Source organism: Amblyomma mixtum, chromosome 6, assembly GCF_055824585.1.
Source record: "Amblyomma mixtum isolate Tamu chromosome 6, ASM5582458v1, whole genome shotgun sequence".
Taxonomy (NCBI): Eukaryota; Metazoa; Arthropoda; class Arachnida; order Ixodida; family Ixodidae; genus Amblyomma; species Amblyomma mixtum.
In genome coordinates this window covers 82,022,329-82,039,774 of record NC_143017.1, presented here as the reverse complement: position 1 = coordinate 82,039,774, position 17,446 = coordinate 82,022,329, and positions in this window count along the sequence as shown.

Below are 17,446 nucleotides of genomic sequence, written 5' to 3'. Positions count from 1 at the left end.
GTGGAGCAGGCCACACAAGACAGCTGGAAGTCGTGCGTGCATACGAAAACGCATTCGTACACTCAGACCATAGAGCAAATGACTCAAACAAAAAATGGCTTCTAATGTTCGCACCTTGCTTAAGGTCCCAAATAATTCCCGCTGTGTTTTTGTTTTATTTTACGGCAGATATTGGGCGCTGAAGTTCGGAACTGTGGGCACTTTTGATAAAGTTTATAGTGCCTATTTTTCTCCGTTAGGTGCCTAAAATGCAATTTTAGCCGCCTATTTATGGCGCCTAAAACGTGTTTTTTAGTGCCTAAAAATCCGGCCTCTACTGATAATGTAGGAGAGCCAGAGAAAAAAAAATGCAACACAGAAAGGAATTCAAACGCACAGACGACATGCGTTTAAGAAGATTTACCATGTGACCCACTGCTTCTGCAATGTTCCAAGCCGAACCTTTCACGTCGTGCCGTTTAATTTTTGCCAAACATATTCCGTAACGCGTTAAGCAAGCTTTATAGCCACGAACTTTCATTTTAAAACAAGAAACTGTTGTATAGATTTTCCGCAAGTAGTCCGTCGCTTCTCGGGGCGATGCGGAAAAACCTTCAACAAAAAAACTTACAAAAATTTCATCCCAGACCAGGATTCGAATTATAACCCAAGCAAACAAAAGAGCTTCATTACTTGATGCCTTGTAAAATTGAGACGTCTTTTTTTTCTTTACTGCTACAATTCAGCTGTCGCCCCATCCTTATAAGAGGTGCATCCACACCTGTTCTCGCTGCCAGGAAAAAAATTGCGCCGGTGGAGAAAAAAAGCAAAAGAAAACAATGAAAACGTATTAATCGTAGAGACTTAAGGTAATTTTGGTAAATAAGTGTGCGCACATTAAAAATAAAGCACGAACGCTGAGTCTGCATGAATTACTCTTTTCTTAAACATAAATTATCCAGTCACCTGATGCACTGAACAAGCCCAAACCGAAACTAACAGGTGTTTCCAACCCCTTAGCGGAAGCGACAGCATGAGGGGCGGCAAGACCCAGCCTTGGTGAAGCCGAGCGCGTACCTGACAGAATTCGCGGCCAAGCTTGGCACCCGCGCCAGCACCTTGTTGAGTTATTCGTGACAAGGTAAAAGTTTAACCATTGCAAATATTTGTTTCGTGAAAACCACGTCATTTTTTGTCCAGGATACTATCGCTTGAAATGTTCTGAACGAGAAAAACCATAAAATTCCAAGAAGTACTTGCTGCCACCGTTAAGGAAGATTAGGGTTAACCCCTTCGCATCTTCTAAGCAGCTAGTATCAGTGCACACTCTTCGAATAATCGCGCGGAAAGGGAAGGCCTCTAAGTATTGGAGAAGCCCAAGCTAAGAGTTTGAGAGTGCAGAGATTTTAAAAGTTCTTCGCAATGTGCGTCATTGAAAGTGAAGAATAAATTCGTATCTAATAGTATGCGGCCAGCTTCTCCTCCTGAATCTTCGAAGAAGGCAAATCCCGCACTTACTCATTGATTAGAAAACTTTGCTTGCTATGTGCTCCTTCCGCTAAAGCTTGATGGAATTTCCATTTTCATTTCTTGCGAATGGTTACTAAAATTTTTGTTATATTTGAAAGTCGTCTTCGTCATGCACCGCAACACGTGAAACTTCTAGCTTACAAAACCCTTATTAGACCTAAACTCGAATACGCCAGTCCCATCTGGAATCCACACCAAATATACCTAACAAATGCACTCGAATCAGTTCAAAACCACGCCATTCGCTTCGTTCATTCTGCATATTCATATACGATCAGCGTTTCATCTCTAAAGAATAATTTCGGTCTCGAAAGCCTTGAATCTCGCCGTCGCGTCGCCTTCATGTGTTTGCTCCACAAATTTTTCCATAGCACTCTGAATCAATCACCTTACATTTCTCATCCGACCCGCATATCTCACCGCACTGGACACCCGTCTCAGATCGCCCGGCCTCTATCGCGCACTGCAACTTTTTCAGGTTCCTTTTTTCCCCGCACCATTGTTGACTAGAATGCCCTCCCCGCCGATGTAGCCGCCATCACGTGCCCATCTTCATTATTATCCGCTGTAACCACTTGTATCATACAGCAATGACATGTATTCATTATTGTTGAATATATTAACCCACCCCTTATGTAATACCCCCTGAAGGAGGTCTTTAAGGTGAATAAAGTGAATTGAAGTGAAGTCGGAAATGGTAAAAAATTTCTGATTTCACTCAACAGTACTATCAATTGTACTTAAACTTGTTTGATGCATATCCAGGGAGGCGAACATTTTGTTTCATTTCTTTTAATAAATTATTCTGGTCGTTTTCATGAAGTTGTCCTTAACACAAACTTGAGGCCCTCCGCTTCTCTCGCGTCCAGTTTGCTCCATCAGCCGAAACATGAGCTTTTAACAATGAATATGCATTCTCTAGGCGTATTTGTCCCCGTAGACCATCCCGTGAGATCTCCTGTGCTGAGTAGGAGACCCTTGTAACGCTACAAAAGACGAAAGAAGTTCAGTTTTCCAAAAGCTATGCTTTTTGCTTAGCACAAAGTTATTGCTCTTGTTTTAAGCATCAAGCGGCTGTTTTAGCAACTAACGAACTATGAACAGAGCCCTTTTGGCAATTGCTGTTCTATGTTTTCCTTTATCCTTTGCAAAAGTTCGCCATTAAGTGTAATAAATAACCGCTGGGATATGAGGTAACGGCTCCGAAATTTACAACCATGAAATTGCTACTGGCCGTTTTGAATTTTTGACACCAGCGAAACGACGAAGAACACTCTCTTAACGCTGCTGTTTATAAAATGTGTGGGCTTAAGCTTCACGGGTCGTAACTCTGCCAGTTTCGCGGCGTGCTCTCCCGGAGCTCACAGCACTTTTTTGCCTGTTATTACTTGTAATCTTTAGCCTGCGTGAGCGTTTTACAACTCGGTCATCAATTTTCTTTTTCATCTTCTTCATCCGGCTCCCGAAACTTTACGACCCGAATGTGTGTTGGCCCAGGCACACAACGTCATCTCATTCCGTGCCACGGCCGAAACATAACTCGAGACGACTTCGCCTCCCCCTCCCCCCTACCCGCAACCGCAGCAACACAATCCTGGCCTGAACTAACGTAGCAGTGGACGCCGAAAGAAAGTTGAGTTGAGCTGTCATGAAGAGGAAACAACCGATGGAAGGCAATTCAGCTGTTCCACAAAGAGATCGAGAGAACGGGGTCGTATAAAGGAAATGCTTCATCGTTCTCCTGAGAGTCATCCCGAAAAGCTGACTCCGCTCAACCTGCCACCGTTGTTCGTGTTTCCGCTCCTTCGCTTCGCTTTTCTTTTTCCATCTCCCGCGCTTTCCTTTGCTGCGGTTCCCCAGGGTAGCGTTATTTTCCCCTAGGAGGCCATTGTTCTGGTCCTCACGCAACCGCAGAGTGCTCACTAGTCTTCTTGCCCGTCGCCGATGATATGCTGACGTCACGGCCAGGCCGCACTGTGCCATAGAAGCGACGCAGCGCCGCTTAGCCACGCCTGGAGGGGGTTGAGGGGGAGAACAGTTTGGGGCCAAGGGGAAAGGGAAGGTCCGGGCAGGTTCCTCAGTTCTCTCCGCCACCGCATTCTTCTCTCCTGGTCCTCCTCACTCTCCATATGGACCAGGCGTCCAACAAATGGAAGGCAGAAGAGATTTGCATTCCCGGCCGCAGCAGATTTGAATCGCAAAAGACTTTCGCCCAGTGTCTGGTCTCTTCCTCAGCTGTCCTTTCGCGACGCTGGGCCGGTGCGAACGTGGACATCCAAAGGGGACGGTGGTGGAGCAATACAAAGACAAGCAGAGCATGACTGAAAGCAGGAAGGAAGTAAGAGAGAAAAGGCTGACCGCGGTGCAAAGAACAAAAAAAAACGCTGAGCGGACGCGCTTTCGTTCCGAGTCCGTCTTCCCGTACCTACGTCGTCACGCTCTTGGTTCTTCGGATGCGCGGTCCCGGCTGTGTGCTCTTGATGTCCTCCCTAGGCGGTGCTTGCAAATAACTTTTCAATGCGCCTGTGCGAACGCTTTCCAAGCGGTCGCCCGGGAGAAGAAATGATGTTTCTGAACGAGGGAAAAAGAAGAAGATGATGAAGTTCGGGGTGATTTGAGAAACAGATTGAGACAAAAAAAGTCTGCTCAGTACGAAACTCAGGCTAAGTGCATCGGGGGGGAAGTTTTTCGCGCCGATGCAAATACACTCTACTGGTATAGTTTTCAATTCATGTTGGTCTGGAGAGTATCTACTCTTTACTCCAGCTAACCAGGTCTTTTCGAGGCTTTTCTTGGTTGGCGGTAGTAGAAAAATGTTCTGAAAGTATAATTTTGCCTACACACCACGTTAAACATTCGTGCGTGTAGTATACCTGCCAGTACCGACAAACGTAATGGCGTCTCTCTCAACAACCCGAGTTCAGCTAGTATTAGTATCGCGCGCTGAGGATGTCTGCATATAGAACACACACGTATGCGCGCGGTGCATATTCACCTTTTTGAATCTTCAATTGCAACATCGTTTTACTGCTGCAATATTAATCAGCACGGCGAAAATCGCGCGACAACTTTTCCGCTCTCACTTTATTTTTTGGCCCTCATGCTCACTGATGGTAGAAGCAAATTTCGTCTCTGAATCTTCCTCAGTGACTTTCATAGTACTTCTGCGCAGCTTTAGAAAAATTGGAGCGAGTACAGTGTACTGCTGCCTAATACATACAGCGCAAGGTTGTCTGGCATAACTGAAACTCTCTAATGGTGATTTCTGCAATCTGTACGGAACTGGACCTGATGGAATTAGAAACACGGAGAGAGAGCGGCACCCAGTGAGAGGTGCCCAGGATCGCATAAAGACGCCCGTGGAGGCGCAATGTCGCAACGTCTGAGCGCAGTATCTATGGTGCGTGTTATATCATGAGCCCACTGTGTTTTTTTCTAATTCTTAGCAAGACGAATGGCGGGGAGCCTTACGGTGCCTTCCGATATTCTCAGCGAACACTAGCCCGCTATGTGCAATATCCGCGTTTCTGGAGCCGTTTTTCGCCACGAACGCAACGCAATCTTTACCATTTCGTGTTTCTGATAACAGTGTCAAACTAACTTCGCCAAAATCGGCAAAAGCCAGAAAGGGGCGTAATAGGAGATCCGAAAAAGAACGCTTTAGCAGCTACACCGGAGTGATGAAGAACAAACACCCAATCACGAGGAATAGATACGGGCACAAAAAAATAGGACATCTGGTTTCGATATCATTAGGAAGCGGTCGCCAATTTATGCGTCGGTTTCAATAACAGCTTTCAGAAACTCAGCACACTGCAGTGATGACGCAACGTTAGTTCTAGATTTTGTCCTTCATCTCACGCCTTCTTACACCGCTGCGATGTTGCAACATGACAACGCAGCGACTGGCCCAACCTCAAAGTTTTAATATATTCATGCCCATTTCATGTTATTTTTTTATTGTCCATGGTCTTCTTATAAAATGGTATTCTCTTTGAATTGTGTTTGAACTTATACAGGCCATAAGCAGGGGTTGGACTTTTCGGTTTTTATTTTTTGAAAACTCGGCACACTTTTTACTGTTTTTATCTCAGAATTAAAGTTTCGGTGTTTTTCGACGAATGTTATTTTCTACAAGTGAATTACAGACTTTTTCGGTGGTTTAATGCAGTAATCCTGTGTGGTCAAAAATGGATAGAAGACTATCTCGGTGTTTTTGTAATCGTGAGCAATTTGTTTATCAGTAATTAGCGCGCAAATGGTAGTTCTCCCACATGGAGCTGTGCTTGTAGGAGAAATTTCTATAGTCATTAAAAGAGTAATTCATGATAACTGAGACAGCCGGCAGACGAAAACGCGTTAGATTAAGTAATTTTAAGAAGTATATTGACATGTTACTGTTGGAGCGCCGCCTCTTTCCTAAAATGCTATCGCGAAGCATTTAAGTAGATTAACTTCTTCGCTAAAAACTATTCTAAGAGGTCATATGCCTCGCAAGTAACAGCAAACAGCGAGTCTGGTTTTTAATTCCTGCCTACTTAGCAAATTTGGCCTCCAGATAAACGCGTGTTCTCTCAGGCACAGAATATGGTGAGGCAATCAATTAGCACGACAACTAAGTATACGCGGAATTAAACACTTCAGCGAAAAGTTCACCGACTCGAGGAGGAACAGAAGAAGTGTGTGCGAACCTCTCACGGCGAGCGGCCTTCTTTCCTCCCCCCCCCCCCCCCTCCATTTTTTTTCTCTGCTCGCACTCTAAGCTCGCGCAAGTTCGCGTCTGTCCCGTTGCTTAAGAACTAGGATTTGTAACACATTAGGAAAAGAGACGGCTGTCAGAATCTAATTACTCGAGGCAGGACCATTAAGAATGCAGGAGATTTGATTATCCGCTCTGCGCGGGCCGCTCGCTCTCGAGAGAAACAAAAGGAAATAGTGAAAGGAAATATATTCGTGGCACACGTAACGATGCGTGGAAAAGTCTTTTACTTCGCGAGCTCGACGCCGTTTTAGCGCCCCTTAACGACGCGCTGCTGACGCCTTCTGGCAAGAAGAGCTGAGCAATGCAGCTCTCAGTACCAGACGGAAGATTTCTCGCCGTGCCGTGAGGGTGAGGATACTTCGCATTTCAATAGTGCCATCGTGCCAAGTGTGCTGCAGGTTTGTTTGTTTGAGCAAACTTTTCTTCCCATATAAAAAAAAAGAAATGAAGAAAAAAAACATTGACACTGATCAAGAAAGGCCCAAAGGCTGAGAATTAAAAGATGAAAAAAGAAAACGAAATGCACTAAAAAAAACTTTGTTAATGTACACATGGTCACGCCGACTTACTCTGACCGGCTTTGTGAAACAAGTCAACCAACGTTTAAAATATAATCCGCAGTGCTACATTGTGCCAGTTATCAAGAACAACTAAAGTGATGCAATAATTCAGTTACAGATTGAAATAGGATCTTCTCGAGGCTCTAGGCTTTAACCATTAGTAGGCTATGAGCAAATCATCCCAAAAAAACTTTGAGGTTTCCTAGCAACAATGACGTCCTTCAAGCACTTTAGCTGTATGTGAGATAGCTGTCGATAACGCGTCCTATTTCCTGATTCTGTCATTGCCTGAAATCTCTAAGGGTTCTCTCTAGCTTTACAGCTATTTTCTTAAGGTCTAAATATGCATTAGTGATGAAAAAATAAGACTTCGTGAATAATACGATTGCCTGCAGGATTTAGCGAATGCGGCTTCCAGAATGCGGCATCTGAATCCCAGATGCTACAGCTCAGCTATACAGCGCAAAATGCCACTTATGCAGGGCAAACCTATGACTCCAGTAGCAAGATGCAATATCACTTAGACCGATAAAAATGTTAAAACAGAAAAATGTGCTCGAAATTTTCTCACGATGGCCTGTACTTGCGTCCGCGAGCGAGAACTGCGCAAAAGGCTTTCAGATGTCTACGCACACTTCATGCAGTACTGTAAGCCATTTTTTTGGAGAACCTACACTTGTAGGTGTAGTAGCAGTATTGGTTTATTACCAAAAAAATTAAAAGGAAGGAACAGACGTTTGCAGCCGCGGCATTTCCTAATATCTTAAGCTCCCGTGCTACGACTGGCGGAATTAAAGGGACAAGGAGAGGATAGCAATAAGTACAGAGGGGAGCAATAGCGAGAAAGGACAATGAAGGGGTTTATCTCCGTACAAAAGTTAGCGCATAACACAAGACAATCTCAAGAAAGGTGAACAGGATAACGCGCTACTGACAACTGATTCTTTATTGAAAGAAACATGTAACATATAGGCGCACCGTCACACCACCTATCAGCTGCAGCAAACGTCAAAATGATGTAAATGGTCATAAATGCGATAAAAGACACAAAGACTTAAAACATGACGTAGCTAAACAAGATAAAAGCGGCGGAAGAACATTAAAAAGCATGACACGTGGTGTATAGGGTTTATAGACTATTTACATATCTACAAAATTATAAAAAGGCGAACAAGTTAGCGCAGCTCGCGCATGAGTGTCCATGCACTGTGCGAATTATAACCGTACGCGAGCGGCCACTGCACATATTTACAGCGTAGAAACCCTGTATATGCAAAGCCGCGTGCAAGTAGCGTCCTTTCGCTAATGGATGCTACGTGCGCGCGACATTGTATATACAGTGTTTCTGTGCTATAAATATGTGCAGTGGTGGCACGCGCGAATTTTGTAACGATTCGGGAGAGACAGATTTCTCGAATTAATCGGGACGAATCTCGCGGAACGTTCGTAGTTTCGCCAGAAGCTTGCTTCCAGACACATGTTGTGTGTAGGTCCCACTAGCTGTTGAAGACTTTTTCATCTACATGGCGTGAACATTAACGGCGGGTTCAAGAGAGTCATAATCAACCGTTTTATTCGATGGTCCACTGGTAAGGTGCTGAATACGATAAAACCTGTGCGGTCAGCTTGCGTCATTCAAACCCTTGTGGGTGGAGCTTGGCACTCGTAAAGACACGGTATAATAAGCTAGGCTTTAGCGAGCACCGTTTTAACATGGCTGTGACGCACTCGATATCAGCACTAATCGTGAGTTGGTGTCTTCTTCCAAACATACTATTCGCGTACACTGCGTTGCCATGTAGCGAGAACTCGTGGGGGCCAGGTTTGGTGAATTGGGGCTCGCGCAGCATGAGATATCGGGTACTGATGTCCTAGTCGCCGAGATTTCTACAGCAAATCAACTTCATGTAATTCGTCAATCATCAGCCAAAAACGCGAAAATTTTCTCCAAGAAAAAAATTAGGTCGCCTCCAGCAAGCGACACTGCCTTCAGGTGCGGAGAAATGCTTGCTGATATATCCTTCGGAGAAAAAAAAAAAAGACTTTTAGTGTAGCTGGAAACCCTCATATATCGCTAAGTGACTATCTATCGAGAGAGCGTGCGAGAAACCGGGCTGAGACAGTAAAAGACAGAATCGAGTGAAGTGTGCCAACTTGCCCCGCAACTTTCCTAGATGTTAGCAGACATATGTCGTGTAAGTTCGCAAAATCGGGATCCTGGTTGAACGAAAACAGTCCTACACACAGACTGCAACATTCTCTCACGAAAATTATTATATATAATGACAGCCACGTTTTATACAAATCTGTTAGTATATTTATGATTTCACATTTGAAAAATGCTACAAACAAAAATTGGAGGGACACACGAGCCCCGGCTTAAGGGTATGACGCGATAGCTTTGATGGGGTAATGGCCATATGTGCGGAATTGGTCATTCTCGACATTACATTCATAGATCCCCCGGGAGTTATCATATCACTACTGGCGCAGTAGTGCAGCGGTTAAGTGATGCGGCACTTACTTGCGATGGCAGATGCTGCCGCCGGTAGGCGCCACATATGCGCTTGCGCCATAAATATTCATCATCATTGTATGTATTCTTTCTTGCAAATGGTGACGTTCTTTCTCCTTGCACACAAAGAACAGAAACTTGCATTACACATCACAAACCTTGCTAAATCTAACCGCCGCGGTGGCTTAGTGGTTATGGTGCTCGGCTGCTGGCCCGAAAGACGCGGGTTCGATCCCGACCGCGGTGGTCGAATTTCGATGGAGGCGAGGTCCATGTACTGTGTGATGCAAGTGCACGTTAAGGAACCCCAGGTGGTCGAAATTTCCGGAGTCCTTCACTACGGCGTCTCTCATAGCCTTAGTCGCTTTGGGAAGTTATACCCTAATAAACCTAAACCTTGCTAAGTCTGAGAGACGCTACTCACAAAAATTCTCACGCGCATAGTCAAGAAGGGTTTTGAAAAACTATCTTGGAGTCCAGCTTATCATCGCATAGCAGTGAAAAGCCACTGTACTATTTACTTAAGGCGTGATTAATTCATGAATGGTAACTATTTCGTTCCATCCGCACGAATACAAAAAGAGTTTCCATCATGCTCACTGACATTACAGACAGCTCAGACAGGTTTAATTCTTTTTATCGTAGCTTCATCAGCCGAAAGCTGGCGACGCACCCAGAAGGGAAGAACCATTGAAATGTTCGCAATTCCTCGTGTCGCGCTTGGGGATGAAGGAGTGCTTTATCATTTCCCAAGTGGGAGCGCCGTAAACCGAAGGGAATGACCGACGCGCGACAGATGCAACTTACCAGGAGATAAAAAATAAAGACGGAACGCACGGTCCTTATGCTAATCAAGCCTCCTCGCTGTCTAGCGCCATCTACGCCATCAGTTTCTTTCGTCTTTTCGCACCCCTCTTCCTGTCAGGCAATCACAGGCAGACATAAAAAAGAACGCTTACTTGTGTTCCAGAGAAATAAAAAACAAACAAAGTAAAAGAAGTGACTAGAAAGGAAAGGAAAAGAGCATTCGAAGCACATCATCGTCCTCCGATTCGCCCGACGAGCCGAGAGATGACTTCGCGACATCCGGCACCGAGATCTCGAAATAAAGACCCTTCACGACCCGAGCTTTTCAACGTCGAAGCCGTCAAGGTTCATTTGTCGAGTTAAAACACAGTTAGAGACAAAAGCGTCGCCCGTCAGCCGCGTACGGACCGAACGAGCGAGAGAGGAGGAAAGAGCGGGCTCTCGGGTTCGGCGAGCACGGCTCCGTGGCGCAACCGGTCGAGAGAGCGCAGGGACGCGCTGAGCTCGCGAGGGGAGGCCCAAGAGCTGCGCAAACTAAGTGAACGCGTAAGGAGAAAGAGGTGGAGGAGGAAGGGGGAGGGGGAGAGAAGGAGGCCGCACACACGTTCGGTGAATACTGAGCGCATTTGCACATGACTCACACAATCGGCTTTCCCACATCAACCCCGACCCGTCTCCGCGCTCAAGTGGGCGTATTGTGCGCAGCGAGCGGGCACGACCGCCTAGCCAAGCCAAGCCTAGCCAAGCCCCGCCACACTGCAAAGCTGCCCGAAGTTCTTTTAGAAGTTCGCGCGTACGTCCTCTGCCACGTCGTCGTCGTGTTACTCAGACGTGCCTCGTTTCACGGCAGAATATTTTGTTACGCGCGGATAGCTATATAGAGACTCTCTCGGAACGCACCGCTCAGTGCAACGCTGTGACGCCATAAGCGGCTTCGCCGCGTCGTTGTATGTAGATGGTTCCTTTACGCAGCGGATGGTATCCCGTGTCCTCCCGATCCCAACAACGTTTCATCATTTCGTTTTTTTGATCGGGAACGCGCGGGTTCTCCTGTTCTCGCCTTGCATACTGCTGTATAGGCGAGACATTACCTTTTTATTGATATTCTCTGCCCTCGTTCGATCGTGGTCGCCATGCACCACGGAAACAAATAATTCGGGATGTAGACACCCTACGCCCTTTTACTCTTCCTTTAGCTCCCCATCGCATCCGCCTGCCTTCCCCATCGTTCTGCGTTACCGTGGCCATAATAACACGCTGCTGTACGGCAAACCCCGCATTGTCGTGGCTAACTCGAATGCGCTCCGCTCTTTCCGCCCGTTGTAGCTTCCGATGGAACAACAGTAGAAGGTGCATTTTATCCTGGTCCAAAGAATGCGAGGATAAAAGAGGGCGGGAATATATATAGAAAGAGAGAAAGAAAGAGACCATGCGTAGCCGCGTATACAATTTTATGGAGTGGGTGCATAAATCAATGCGTAGACACCGAGCGCCGTCCTCCCGAGCGGCCGCCTTTTGCTGTGCTTCGATTACTTCTTTTCTTCCCTCATTGCTCTTTCATTCTTTTTCTGTTCTTTATTCCGCCTCAGTCGCCACCGTTGAAATGCGGTCGTGATTTCTTTGTTCTTCTTTCCTTTGTTGTCATCTGCGGCGTCGTCTTTTCGACACGCGCGCACGACATATAATTCACTGCGAGCGAATGCTTTTCAACTCAGCGCGGCATACACGCACGCAAAAGACAAGAAGGCACGTGCAGAGGCCCGTAGACTTGCGTATGCGAACACATGCGCCCCCCCCCCCCCCAAAAAAAAAGAAAGAATGGACAAAAACATTGAGATGCTAAAACACAGCGCGCGGCGCAGCTCCGGGCTTGGCTTTCACTTCCGCCGCGCTCGAAACAAACGGCAGCGATACAACAGCGACATTAGGTGTAGCAATTTGTTTCGGAGTCACGCACGTGCAAGCAGCGTGCGTTGACACGGGTAATATGCAAGACCTGGCCGCTTGGCGAGGCGGTATTTGCGTAGAATCTATCCGGTCACGTTGGTGCTCGAAGTAGAATGTGTAGATGATGTTGACAGATATCCGGAAGATTTATGACACGGCGCTTAGGAATGATGGGCATTGTGCGAGGTGATGTTTCCCACGCGAATCTTTGTGAATCTGGTCGTAGTGTGCAAGTCTGCACTTAGTGCAATTTTTTTTTCGGGACTTGACCTTAAGAGGAACCTGTGGGCGAAGTTATCTTCACACCATAGCAATCATGCTTAAATGTGCTGCTCAGTACATAACTGTAGTTAGTCACTGCTATTCGTAGTCAGAAATATAGATGTATACACGCATGCGCTTAGATGAAAAAATGTTATACTAAGCCACAAGTGATGAGGCTTAAACGCTATCGTGTGTATCTTATGCGAAGGCGACATTTTTAAGTCCCACTACAAAATCGTCACAGAAATGGTCGACAGGTGACTGGTACTTTGCTACTCAGGGTGGCCATGTTGTGTATTATAGGTATCGGATATCCTCACATTGTTACGAGATGGCTATAAGCCATCTCACAACAATACAAGCCATCACGCAAGCTCTGCACCTCCACCAAATGTTACGTGACGGCAGGCCGATGAAGACGGAACATGAAGGATGATGATGACATGACTTTAATGGCGGTGACGACCTGGCGCAGGCGCCCCCACCCGCGCCCCTGCACAATTCGTCGTCTTCTAGCCCGCCGCACGACCCAGGGCCACCGAGAGATCATCCCGATCACGAACTTCTATAGAATTAAGAATGGCGTAGGCGATGAAACACAGCACATGGCGATAGGCGTGATAGAAGGGGTTCAAAGAGAATATGAAGGGTTTGCCGTCACGATGAAAGAGATGAGCAGATGAAGCCAGGTCCTCGAAGACTGAAGAGCCACCAGTCACTAGAAGCCAATGCCGAGGCCCGTGGACGCATCAAACGGCAGGGCTGGGGTGCTGTGTTCTCATGGGTGGGTGGATTGTCAGAAGGGTCTCAGGTCAGTGGCGGCGGTCTGAGATCAGTGGCGGCGTGGGTTGTCGTGTCTTCTGAGTTCTTATGTGTGGGCAATCAATGGGGTCTCACATCAGTGGTGGCGGTCTTGGATCAATGAGGTCGTAGTCATGTCGTCGTGTATTCAGGTCGGGGCTTAGGGCGGGGCGAACGAGAACGGCGGAGTCGGGTCATAAGTGGCAGGCTGGGGTAATGCCGGGATGTGTGAAACCACGAGCACTCCACAGAAGACATCGGCGGTCAGCATGACTCTGAAGCTCCTGCACCGTGATGGTGAAGGTACCCAGCACCTCTACCAAATGTTACGTGATGGCTATAAGCATCATAGGATAGACGTCTTGGGACAGTCGCACAGCACACAAGCGCACACCACAGCGTCGTCTTCGTTCCAGAAACACTTTGTCGTCCTCCCAGCCTCCGTAGCAATATGACTGCCCCGCAGTCATCGCACAATTCTTCGGGAAATGACTGCCCCGCAGTCATCGCACAATTCTTCGGGAAACGAGCGTCACATAAGTTGTGAAAGCCGTTGACAGACTGCTTAGCGCTCGGTCCAGCACTGGTTTTAGTTGATACCGCTCACTCCTCTATCGCCTCTGTCGTGTGCGCGGGGCGAAGCGCGCAGCCGTGTACATCTTAGTTATTAGGCAGTTGTTTCGGGTGACGACGATAACGAAACGCTCAAGATGCGATGCAAGAAATTGACTGTCTCCAAGTGTCATGGAGGGCGGTATATGTTCAAAAGCAGTCACTGCAAACAGTTTCCAGGCACTGGTGACGGAGCAAAGGCAATAACGTTAATGTGCGAGTATGAGGGCGAAGGGCATGACCACGATAGTCATGGCGCAACTATTCTCGTGTCTCTGTCCCAGCTGTCGGTGTAAAAGGACCTACTTTTGTCACACTGAGCTGCAAGTGCATGCAGGAGCCCGCCTCGCAATACGGGAAAGGGGGGGGGGGGGGGTGCAGGAAGAAGAAAACATAGTCATTAGAAAATTCTCTTCCGAAACACGTACCAGCTAGCTCAACAAGTAGTTCAAAGGACTGATGCTTACGTTACACGATTTCTACCACTATCTTTGTTTTTCTTTTTCCTTTACAAGCAGTGAGGAAACGTTGATGCATGGTAAGCTATTCAGAAATCACATCATTCCAGCTGCATAAGAATGCCTGGGAGCTACACAGCCCGCCTTTACATGCTATTCCACGTTCCTTTTTAGCTAGCAGAATTCGTGTAATGCCTTTTGTTAGCCGACCAGGCGCCACAAACCACGTTTTCTCCGCAGCAACCCGAAAGATAATAAAGTCCGCGACGACAGAAAAGGGCCAAGCTCCCCAGACCCGCGCTCAATAAAGCCGGCGCCGCCACACTCCGCGGCAATCACTTCCACTGACGTTCTCGACACTTTGATAATCGCGCACTTGTGAGTCGCGGTGGCTGGATAATGAGACACGAATTTCTATTTGTGCTTCTCCTTTCTTCGTCTTTTGCTCTTACCGCCCGCGGCGCTACAAGTTGGGGGAGGAGGCGGACCCTGGGCTGGGTGCTAGCGCGCGTGCCCGGTACGTGGTGGGGGCTGCCCGCTTAATATGCCGCCGCGGGCGGCAGGAGCAGCAGAAGCGACAGCGCTGCCCGAGCCGTCACAAAATAAGGTCAAGCCCGGGACACGGCTCCTGACTGCAGCAGCGGGGGCATTTGCCAAGGCAGTACGCGGAAGCAGCAACGGCGAAACAAGACAAAGAATAAAGCGGCATCCATCAACGTCGTCCCAGCCGCCGTGGCGGCTGCCCCTAGTTCCCCTCGGAGTGCAAATGGACGTCGGTGGGCGGCGGCGAAGGCAAGAAAAATACGCGTGCCAACCGAGAGGCTGCCACGGCTGCTGCCGGCAGCCGGCGGTGGCGGTCGCTTCGGAAGCGCCGGGATAGGTACTACACGACACGGCCCGGAGGCCCGAGTAACTCTGGACGGGCTGTACTGTGCCGCAGACAGTCATGGGTGCAAGGCGTCGACTGTGTACAAGCCTTCTCAAGCCCTGCCGATGATGTTTGTATCACATGAGACACAGTTAATGAGATGAAAGCCGAATTTCGCGCCATATTTAATCTTGCTCTATGTACTCGGTTCTGTGTTGAGAGTCCGCCTCGATACACTGACTCGAGTCGTCAGGAAACTCAATCATTAACACAGTTTGGGATAAATTTTGTACAGGTTGTTTTGCACCGTGAACACAGCTAATTAGGTTAACTTGGTAAAGCCTTTAGGCCAGCTGTTGCAGTGTTTCTGAAAAAAAAATTGGCACGGGTGGCACGTGCACTTCCAAGGCAGCAAGAATACAAAGGGGGGAACTGTTCCCTACACCTTCACTTCTTGCGTCCACACATTTCGTTATAAAGCAAGACAAAAATCAATAGCAATCTAATCATCATCGTTATCACCAGTATAACTACACCCACTGCAGGACAAAAAAAAAAAAACGCGTCGTATGCCAGCTGCGGCTACCTTACCCCTGCAAAATTCCTAATCCTAATCTCTTTCACTGGCCTGACTGTCTGCTGCCCCATGGTACGCTTTTAATCTCTTGGAATCCATCCCGTCGTGAAAGATGAGAAACATGTGGGGACACTGCGAGCAGTATAAATAGATAAGCGTGTACCTTGCTACGGTTTCAGCAACTGCGTTCTTCAACAACCAGTAGCGGTCAGCTTCACTGGCGTCCTGTCTTTTAGAAATATATTAAAGTCGCTCATGCGCCCTACTGTGTGTTTTACAGTTAAGGTCCTGCTGGAAATAGGTGGCGAGCAGCCGGGATCTGAAGGTCCAGTCAGTAATTTCTCTGTCTCAGTGGATCTCTCAAAAGCCCGTCTCTAGGAGGCGTCACATACGCAACATACTCGAATTACGTTGTTCCCATCCTGTTTATTTATTGTCCGCATCTAAATCGCGAATACCGGACGACGTGGTCGCAGTCTGAACGCGTAATAAAACATCATAGGCACATATCATCCAAATACACGACACCTAGTTTCCTGCGGCCCATCAGAGGGATGCGCAAACCACAGCAATGCAAACGATATGATATGAGCGCAAGCATGAGAGACAGCGGTGCTGAGTCGTTGAAATGAGGATTTGTTGACGGGGAAGCGTCCGTGTAAGTCGCAACTCTTCTAAGTACCCTTTCACTGCACTTTCCAGTTACTTTCCAAGAACAGCCCAAATTTGCTACCTGGCTTCGAACGAAGTACGGAGGCGGAAAGAAAGGCGATGCAGAGACGCGCGAAGTTGCTCAGTGCGAATTGTCGTGTTTCAAATATTCATCTGAACGTCAGCCGGAAACCGGGGTAAGTTAATGACAATGTTAGCAAAAGTGAACTAGTAATGCAGTTGTTACCATCTAAACGCGGGTGATTCGTAGCAAGACGGCAGACCGAGTCGCGCCGCTCCAGTGGAGCTGACGTATATACCTTCTCCTCTCCGGGGCTACACGGTGCCGTGAGCAGAACGCAATCAACGGCCGCTTGCAGATCTACTGGACAGCATAGGGAAGGGGGGGGGGGGGGGGGGGACTGCTGCAGAAGAAAATAAATGCGGGAAAAAAACGGGAGCCACGCCTCAATCGATGAGCGCAAGCAGCAAAACTCGACGGGGGTTTAGGGGCACGTGCGCCTCAGAGCGGGAAGGCAAAAACAGGGAAGACGGTTACGATAACACGGGAATAAAGGAGCACGAAAAGGGGAGCGGTACCTGGGGGAGCGGGGCCAAGCGGGAAGGTTAGGGGGCGGCTGGGGGGGAAGACAAAAGCGATCATGCAGGGCTTCCCAGGAGAGGACGTGCCTCCGGGAAGACGGGAGAAAAGATCGGGAGCCGCACCAGCCAGGCTCGTGCGTGAACGCGTGCCCTGCTCCCGAGTCCTGTCAGCCTGCGGTCTTGGTGCGCCCGCTCTAATGATTGAATCGTCTTAAAAGCCCGCCCCCGCCACAAATTCCCAGGGGCACCCCTTTGACGCTGCAGTGCCGGGAATGCCGTCTTCCTCTATTTACTTTCCCACGTGCCCGAGACCCCCTTGAAATCCTTCTTTTCCCTCCTTCTTCCCTTCTTCCCCTCGCCTCAGTTAACCCAGAAAAAGCCGGACAACAAGAAAAAGCGCGCAGCAAATTACGAGTAATAACTTATCTCGCTTTCTCAGGCTTGTGTACAACTCCCACCCTAATCTTTCCATTTGATCTTTTTTTTCTTTTTTTTTCTTTAGAATTGAGACG